This window comes from Cygnus olor, chromosome 11, assembly GCF_009769625.2.
Source record: "Cygnus olor isolate bCygOlo1 chromosome 11, bCygOlo1.pri.v2, whole genome shotgun sequence".
Classification (NCBI taxonomy): Eukaryota; Metazoa; Chordata; class Aves; order Anseriformes; family Anatidae; genus Cygnus; species Cygnus olor.
Window position 1 is genome coordinate 4,117,285 of NC_049179.1, and position 9,201 is coordinate 4,126,485.

The 9,201-nt window shown below is 39.3% G+C and overlaps 1 long non-coding RNA gene across 1 annotated transcript; it reads right to left on the reverse strand.

The window, feature by feature from the left end:
- Positions 1–977: 977 nt before the first annotated feature.
- LOC121075883 lies at positions 978–9,145 on the reverse strand. Its single transcript, XR_005823215.1, has 4 exons — positions 8,932–9,145; positions 7,214–7,239; positions 5,367–5,439; positions 978–1,637 (listed from the first exon to the last, which is right to left on the reverse strand). It is a non-coding gene; the product is annotated as an uncharacterized LOC121075883 (long non-coding RNA).
- Positions 9,146–9,201: the final 56 nt, after the last annotated feature.

Sequence of the window (9,201 nt, forward strand, 5' to 3'; positions counted from 1 at the left end):
GCGAGGGGCTCCCGGCCCCGTCTGCGCCCGCGCTGCGCTCAGGAAGGAGAGGAGGCAGCAGGGCAAGGCCCGCAGCCCAGCCGCAGCTTTCTCCGTTCCTTAAAGTTCTTTGCAGAAGGAAGAGGACTAGAGGCTGGAACAATTTGTTCGAGCAACAGCCACCTGTTCCTTTCTGCGGGAGGCCACATGCTGCCCGAGGCCGGGCATGTCACGCAGTGGGTTTCTGAGAAGCCCGCAGCCAAATGGAGCCCGGTGCCGTGCTCCCCATGTCAGGCTCATCACGCGCACCCCGAGCAGCACGTGTGCCCTGGCCATCTGTCCCCGCTAGCTGGGTGAAACAGCACGTGGCAGTGGGCTGAGGGAAGTCGGAAATGTGTGGCCAAAGCCCTACGCTCTCTCTGGTCAGAACTTCCAGGCAGAAAATACGTGAAGTGCCCACGATTTTTGTCACTTTAGGCAAAATCAGTAAGTTCTCTTTCCTGATGCAAACACTCCCAACGTTTTGAAACCGATCAGATACCATGTTTGCAGACGGTATGTTTGCAGTTATAACATTGCAGGTAGATAAACAGAGAAAGGACACCAAAGCATACAGCTGTCCCAAGCTGGCACAAACAAAGCAGCAAGAAATATGCCACATGACCTTTTTATTGACTTAGTCCAGAATAAACGAGGATCTGGCCATGTTTTGATTTTGTTACAATATCCGTTATGTTGACTCCATGGATATTCCTTGCTCCTTGTTTTACTGGCTCACAGATGATTAGAAAGACAGCCAGTGCACCCTTAGTGTTTGTACAGGAGCACGGGACAAAGATTGCTTCTGCACAGGCATGTACACAGGATCCAGAGTGCCATTTAAGGCATTTCTGCGTTAACGTGTACTTCTGTAAATCTCCAGCTCAATAATGAAGAAGGAAACTGCAGATTTTGCTTTCTGTCATTTTTCATACTTCTTCCTCCCCCCCCCTCCCCCCCCGACAGAGGAAATGGATCCAAAATACTGTGCTGTAATGTGACACGCAGAGCTGTCAAATTGTGACACTTGGGATAAGTGAGACTTTTAAACGTCAGAAATTCAGTTTTTAATGGCACCCTGGCAACAAGACCTAACACTTCATCACAAGGATGACAAGTTCTAAAAGCTGTTTTAAAATAAATCAGAGTGGAGATGTGTTCCTTCAAAAACGGACTGCATTAAACAGGTTTGAGGAATGAGAGAACTGTACAACAGTTTCATTCTTAAATTGAGTCAATGAAGTTTGCAGGAGATTTTGGTGAGACGGGATTCTAGTGCATCTGGAGATGCAGTTCAAACCCACATAATTAGGAGTAGCGTAAACTCCTAATTGTCACCAAGCTCCTATGACTCTGTTTCTCAGCATCCTGAGCCTCCAGCGACTCTTTGTTGTACAAACCATGCTTCTCTTACGTCTAAAAGCAATTCAGACTGCAAAAGATCTCACAGCTGACTCACCTGCAGACTGCCACCTAAACCCCGCCAGCGTTCCCCGAGTGGCGAATGGTACCGCACTTACCGTGCTGCAGCTCCTGGTCTACAGCCAGCAGAACATGGCAGACACCTGCCTTCGCTCTTCCCAACAGTGGGTGTCCAACTGGTTTTTCTCTTCCTCCACCTGGAAAGACAAACGATGTAGGCCTTAGAGCCAAGACTGCAACTGGGTTCTCATCAAGTGCAACAGCAGCTTTGCCAAACAGCATTCAGAGCGAGGTCTGTGACACGATGTGGGACACACTGGTGAATCCAGCTTGGTGAGCTGGTTCAGCCCTTCAGCACTACCCTGGCTTCTATATGATAGCAAACTGAGATATGGCTTCAGATCATGCAAGTTAATAGTTAATTATTAATATTTAAAGCAATTTCTTTGTAGGAGGGATTGCTACCACTATTGCCTTGGACATTAGGACAATAACTCAGTAATAACAATGAATACAGAGGAAAAATGATCTAATTTGTGGAAGAAAAAACACCACTGAAATGGACAATGGATACAGTGACCCCAAAATTACAGAGGTATTCTCTCTCACTACTTCAATTCCTTGCTCCATTAATATTTCTTATGCTCCTTAGTGAGCTCCAGACTCTTTCTAAGCACTGACACACACAAAGGAACTGAATCACATCGTTTTGTCAGACACTTCCAGTGACTCATTTCAAGATCAACTTCAAAACCTGTCCCCCAGTGATTCTGATCTGACCCCTAAGTTCTATTTTATACATAGTTCTCTCAGCTGTCTTTCTGGTGTTTAGCAGTGTTATCTCTGGCTCCTCATACAAATTCAGTATTGATTGAGAGAGCCTACTCCTCTTCACCCTTTGCCTTATGCATCAGTAAATGTCCCTCCCATTTCCTGTGTGCTTTAGAAATCAGTTCTGGGGGGAAAATAGGGGCCAAAAAGAAACTTCCACTAACTTATTTTTCAGCTCAGATTTGCACTTTTGAAATCTGAACTTCATGTTCTGATATATACAGTAAAAGGTTCAGCCTCAGGTGTCCTATTTTAATTGCCTGCTATTTTCATTACTGACTATGATGGCAGCAAATGCTCTTCAGGAGATAGTTGTATTTTAATTTATCTGCAAATATAAATCACACATTATAGCACTTTTTTTCCTCTAGGTTAATTGAATCAATTCTCTAAATGTCTCTAAGCCTGATCATTTGAAAGAGGTTCGCTGCTTGAAATCTTTTCAAGAATTATGGCCCTTGAATTGCGCACAGAATGGTATCAGTCCTTGCTCTAGATAGAGGTATTTTATACATAGAAGGTAAAAAGTAATACATATAAGCAATATTATCTGTAAAATAACACCCATAATACTGGGATGAATCTAGAAAGATGTTATGACAGAAATGTTTCAAATATCCCAATTAATTCATTGTCTTAATATTATAAGTCTTGTTAATAATTGCTTAATAATGGGTCTGGATATATTTTATGTTCTAAAATCTACTTTTATTTTCTTTATTTCTACATTACATTTAACATTAAAAAAAAAGAAAAAGTAAAAGCTGATATCAAGAACAACCATTTTTTATTACTGAAAATCCAGGAATGGCCAGTGAAGAAAACTTGATTTAACGTAGTTTTTACTAAAAATAAATCCAACAGATCAGTTTTCTGTCCTGTGATATTGGTCATTTTATACCAGTAGAACTGTAAATTGCTGCTATGGTAAATTCAGTCCTAAATTTAAACTTGGATTTAAGCAAGCCACACATAATTCATTTACAGTGACGGTGATGAAACAGAATGTGCTTGGAAAGACTGTCAGTGTTTGGCTCATTTTTAGAAATGAGTCCGTTTCAAAAATTAATATTATGGTTTAAGTCCACACTTGAAATGCAGCATGTACCCACACCAGACAATTGTGCAGAAGGCCCGTTTTGCCTGTGATGGAGTAAACCCAAGATGCAGCTCCTCAAGTCTGAAGTCTTCCTGAGCCCATCCAGCCCACAGTGCTTGGCTGGTCACCACCGTACAGCAGCTCACCACCTGCTCTGCAAAGCAGCACTCGTCTTTTTCCACAGAGTGGACAGGTGATGAGGGGCTGTGCCTCAGGACAGTGCTGTAAAGAACACTTGCCAATAACTGGGAAGATAACACGCAACATGCTTCTGAGCTGTAGGAACTCTGTCCTGAGTTTAAATACATAACACACTCTCCTATTGTGAATTTCTCTTCAATTTACCTGTTTGAATTTATTATTTGTAAAACACATCAAGCCTCAAATGGATTGACCTTCTGCTAATGTACATTACCTAATGAATGGATGCAATTAACTAATTCATATTGGACTATTGCACTTTCCAGGTCACATTTATCATCACTAAATGTGTGATCTAGTTTGCAAGTTTAAATTTTTTATTATTACCCTTTAAACTAAAGAAATAAGTCTTATATTTAATTACCTGAACTTACATATTCAATTAATAGCTTAATTAACTTAATGAATATGGATACAGCACAGAAGTACCAAAAGATTGGTGCTTGGATGTGCTCCTAAGTACACTCTGTAACGGGCATGCTCTGAACCTCAGAACAATTTTTTCTATTATTATTATTTTCATTAAAAAATTTTGGCTGGGGAATTCCAAAGGAATTGGGCCTGACAATCCAACATTCCTATACAGGGGCCCGAGACAGTTTTATCATCTATATTGTTAGCATTTCATATGTAAAGACAATCCCAGAAGCAAAGCTTACATTTCTGCAAAGAGGATTTAAACATTCAAATGTGAACCATTCTGACTGAAAGGGAATTAAAATAATGAAAAACAAGCAGAACAGCACCTCACTTACTAAAGGACAAAGGACAAATGTTTAGAGCATGGAAGCAAAACAAACAAACACTCTCCTTGTGGGACTGAGGCAAGAAAGCACCAGGAACAGCATCTCTTACAGAAAACACTTCTGTAATGGAGTGCGGAAATGTGGCTAGATGGCAGTGAATCTGGGGGGTGCACTTGGAGTGGGAGAAAGCTGAAGGTAAGTGGGTTGGCAAGTCAGATGAAGGAAACACTGTCATTTTCCTGTGGTTCAGAACCATGAATCTGCTGTCATACTTAGCTACGTTTATTTGTTTGCCAAACATTATTTTGTCTTTTTGCCAATGGAGTCAAATCTGTAATTACCATTGACTTTTATATATCTTTTTATTATTTAGGTAGGTTCAGATCTGCTTTTCACAACCCTACAGCTCTACTGGTAGCCATAGTAAGTCACAGGGTGTCTGTTGCTATAGGGAATGTGTGCCTTGTAGAAAGGTAAAAGGTTTTGACGATGTATCCCATTCCAGTTAAGAAAACACAGGGCTTAGATCAATGCAAGCCCATAGGATATACTTTGAGCTTTTCTGCATACAGCATGGGTACAGTTACCAAGAAATCTGTTATTTTTAAAAGCAAAGCTGAATTTAAAAATTCAATCTTAATTTTGAGGGCTTTTTATACAGAAACATGATGTAGAAAAAGTTATTCTAAAAAGTACATGCTGTCAATCACCTTTCCTTGCATTTACTTTTCATGTACATTAACTGTTCCAAAAAAGGGAAAGCGCAAAATGTTTTATCTGGACACTGACAATACAGAAACAGAGAAGAAAGTACAAAGAAATTCTCAATGGGTCACCTTGTGTGCCCTACTGCTCCCTCCAAGGTGGGCCCAGCTAAACCTGAGCTTCACATTGCAGATGCTTGCTTCTATGAGCACTTATTCACCAGGGACTAGACCAGAGAGAGAAGATGATCAGAAAGTACAGGAACTAAAGAAATGTTTTTTTTTTTGTGTACTCAAAAACATTAGAATGCTGAATTGCAGTACATTCAGATCATCCTCACTTACATTTTTTGAGTTCCCCAGCAGCAGGTTCAATAAATAAAACAGAAAATGTCCTTTAAGTACCACGCAGCAGTTTCTGTAGGAAAATATAAATATAAATATAAATATAAATATAAATATAAATATAAATATAAATTAGGCAAAGGCATTTATAAAGGAACATGTATTATAGTGGACATACTCATTCAGATTTTATCCAATTCAACTAAAATCAGCAGATTTAGACAAAAATAATTTGGCACATATTATTACAGTACAAAAAAAAAAGTGTTATATTTATAGCCTTGGTGTCCCCAGCTGTGTTGGTTTAGGTTTTATTACATCAGTAATAACAATTTATGTGATACTCCTAATAATGTAGTTTTAAAAATTCAGTACAGTATATCCTGTTACTCATGGGATTTAAACTGTGGGAGCTATGTGTATTATTCTCTACTTTGCTATTTCTGTAGGAGTGAAGATTACTCATAAAAATGGTTAGGTTATATACACTGTTTGAATTCCTACTCCACTTGAATCCAGGTGAGGAGAAGAAATAGTTCAGTTCAGACTGCCTTGGGGGTAAGGGTCCCAAGGGTCTCAGTCTTCTGGTCTAAGGTCACACATTCAAGCATGAACAATAATATCAACATGCTTTTTGACATCTCTAAAGAATGCCAATAGATTTGTGAGGCATAACATCCCTTAACAGAAACCATTTGATGCTTCTACGGACTATTAGCTTTATCTGTGTCTATTGGTTTTTTTCTTTACTACAGTTCATCTGATTTCCCTGGTATGGAAGTCAGACTGACAGTTCTGTAGTTCCCATGATCACCCTTGGAGCCCTCTTTTAAGAGACCAGTGGATCAGTGCTAAATTTCCTATGTTCCAGTTTGCTGGCATTAAGATCGGATACAGGAAAAAAAACAACCCACTGGTACTAGCACTTGAATAACAGAACATTTGAATTCCTTGAGGGAATTCTGCACAGCTCCAGCAATTAGTCACTGTTTAACATATCAATTTCTCCTATATTCTGTCCTACTGAGAATTCATTTTAGGACAGTTCCTCATGCTCAGCCCACCTGAAGTTTGGTTCTTTAGCAAGGCAAAAAAATTCTTTCAGCTTTTCTGCTGAGTTGACCACCTTAAATGCTTCTTCTACACTTTCATCCTCTATAGCTTTACTTACTTTCTTCCAGGACTCCTCTGTGGAAGAAATTTGAAAAAGTTGGTATCACTCCTACATTCTTGTCAAGGTGCTCCTTAAAATCTTTTTGGTAACCTATGTTGTGATTCCACATTTAAGATGACAGTTTGTACTATTTTCTATGATCCTTGTTTATATATGACTTCCATTTTTGAAAGTTGTCCGCAATTTCTTCCCTCAGACTACACAGCTGTTACTACTTAGAGGTGGCACAGCTATTATCCTTACCATTGTGACACTGGGAGCAGGGCCCAGGTAAGGGAGATTGGCAGAGAACAGTAATCACTGAGCTATTTTCTTTCCATTGTTCAGCCAGGTTGTCCAAGTATTGTATGTGACAAAAAGGCAGTATCAGGGAACATGGATTAGTAATTAAGGTCAAAGGTTTCCTGCACTTCTTTCATCTTTACATTTCACTCAACTTTCACATAATGCCATGTAAATATTTATTAGATTTGGGAAGTGTCTTTAGAATCTCATTTTGAATATAATGAAAGGATATACTGAATTCAAATTTTATGCGTTGCCCCTTTTTTGCATTTGAAAAAAAATATTTAAAAGTGTAGTAGTGACTTTAAATTGCTGGTTGCCAAAAGCTGGAAAGATTTGCCAAATTATTGAAGAAAATCTGACGAAGGCAAATGTAAACGGTACATACTTGTGTCAGGAACATGGTTCTCCACCCTGTAAAGAAAAAAAAAATTATGGGAAAGGCAACATCATCTGGACAAATGAGTAGGGGATTCTGTCTCTGTCACTGACATGTTATTTTGATGTCATTAGTTGAAAAATAGTTAATGCTTTCATACCTGTTATGAGACTAAACTAAGAGGTAGTTGCATACTACTTTGTGAAGGAGACCTGCATCTGCACAAGAGAAAGATCTGCTATGGACAAACAACTAAAAATTGCTCTCATAAATGTATTTATTTCTCATTTTCCTGGAAGAGAGGAAGCAGTTTATCTCATTCTTCCTGTAATGAATGGCCTCCTCAGGATCCTCCCTCAGCTCTACTGTACCCATAATTCTGCAAGACAAATTCTCTCACAGACATAATAAACATATACTTTAACATCCTGTGATAATTAAGGTCCTGAAAAATATCTTTGTTTTGCGGCCGTATGGGGTAAAGGTTTTCAAACTGCAGTACATAAGCTGTTTTCTGTGGCTTCCCAGAAGCAGCTTCAGCCATCTCTGTGCAAGTGCAGACCTCCACTACAGAATAAACCTCTGCATCTGTGTGTGCCTGCTGCTGCACAGGTGCTCACCCAGCTCATGCAGCACCAGGACAGATGCAGTCTTCTTGCAACTCATCACCTATGTGGCTCTCTACAGACCAGCATTTTCTGAAGCAGCTACTGGCGAAGTGGTATTTGAATGCTGAGGCAGAGATAGCAAAAAGAACATGCAAAAAGGCTTAAGGATTAAAATTGGATAGTGAGGGTAAACTGGGTGGTAAGAGGGATAAACTGGTGGTGGTAAAGAGGCTACAGCTGTAGTGAACATTCAACAAATCCTAGACTGAGAAAAAGATGAACACTGATGGGATTGTAGAAGTGACCCATTTGCCGAGTTCCATAAGTCTTTGTCCTGTTCACAGCTGAATAGGGCAGTACTGACAGACCTAAACACATTTGCCACCAAGGTAAAAAAAGGAAGAGGACAGATACAAACTGAGGCACCGGACATCTACAACACATGTTAAAATAACCTACCACAACTGGGATCAGCTTTTGGTGTTAAGTCAAATGACAGAAAATATTTGTAAATCAACCAGATGATATATCAGTGAGGTTAGTATCACATCTGATAAAAGCATTCACAATGCATAAAAGATTAAAAGTGTAATATTTTTCTCTAGGAAGTCCAATTCTTTGAGATATTCACCAACTTCAGGTCTTAAGATAATGGCCAATAATAATATAATGCTTCATATTATAGCACCTATGCGCTTTTAAGCTAAATATAATTGGGAGCATACAGTCATTCTCAGTGCTTCATTTGCCTATACTGCATTATAGAGAGCCACTGGACCAAAGCAGATTTCATTAAATGTTCCTAATTTATTCTGCCTCGTTGCTCTTTTGTAAACAGAGCAGGTCACTAGAGAGCAAGGCATTGAGTCCAAAAAGAGCATCGTGTGTGAATGTACAAATTCAACATACAACCAAGGTAAGATTCCTCATTAGCCACTAAAATCCCTCAGAACTGACCAGGTAAGAGCTTTTATTTACAGGGTAGAGCATAGCATCCTCACAAGCATTCAATCTCTTTTACAACTTCCCCTTGAAAAGGTTTCAGACAGCCAATAGTAGCATGGCTTAAATCCCAGTCTAGGTCAGAGTGAATTTTTCAACCATATTTTGGCTCCTTACTTTGTGGTTTCTCTTTTTGCCTTTCTTCTCGATCAGGGTGACAGGAACATTTTATCCATTTTTACCAGGAAGAAAAAAAAAAAAAAACTAATGTAGCCAGAAAGATAATGATTAATCCATTCTGCAAGAAAAAAGAAAAGTTCTGATTGTAAACTTACTGGTATTATCTAACCAGTATAAATAGAAGCATACTCAGACAAGGCACAGGATGGAAAACTCATGATGAATTGTTAGGGCATGTTGTGTTGGTTCTGTCAATGCCTGCAGTCA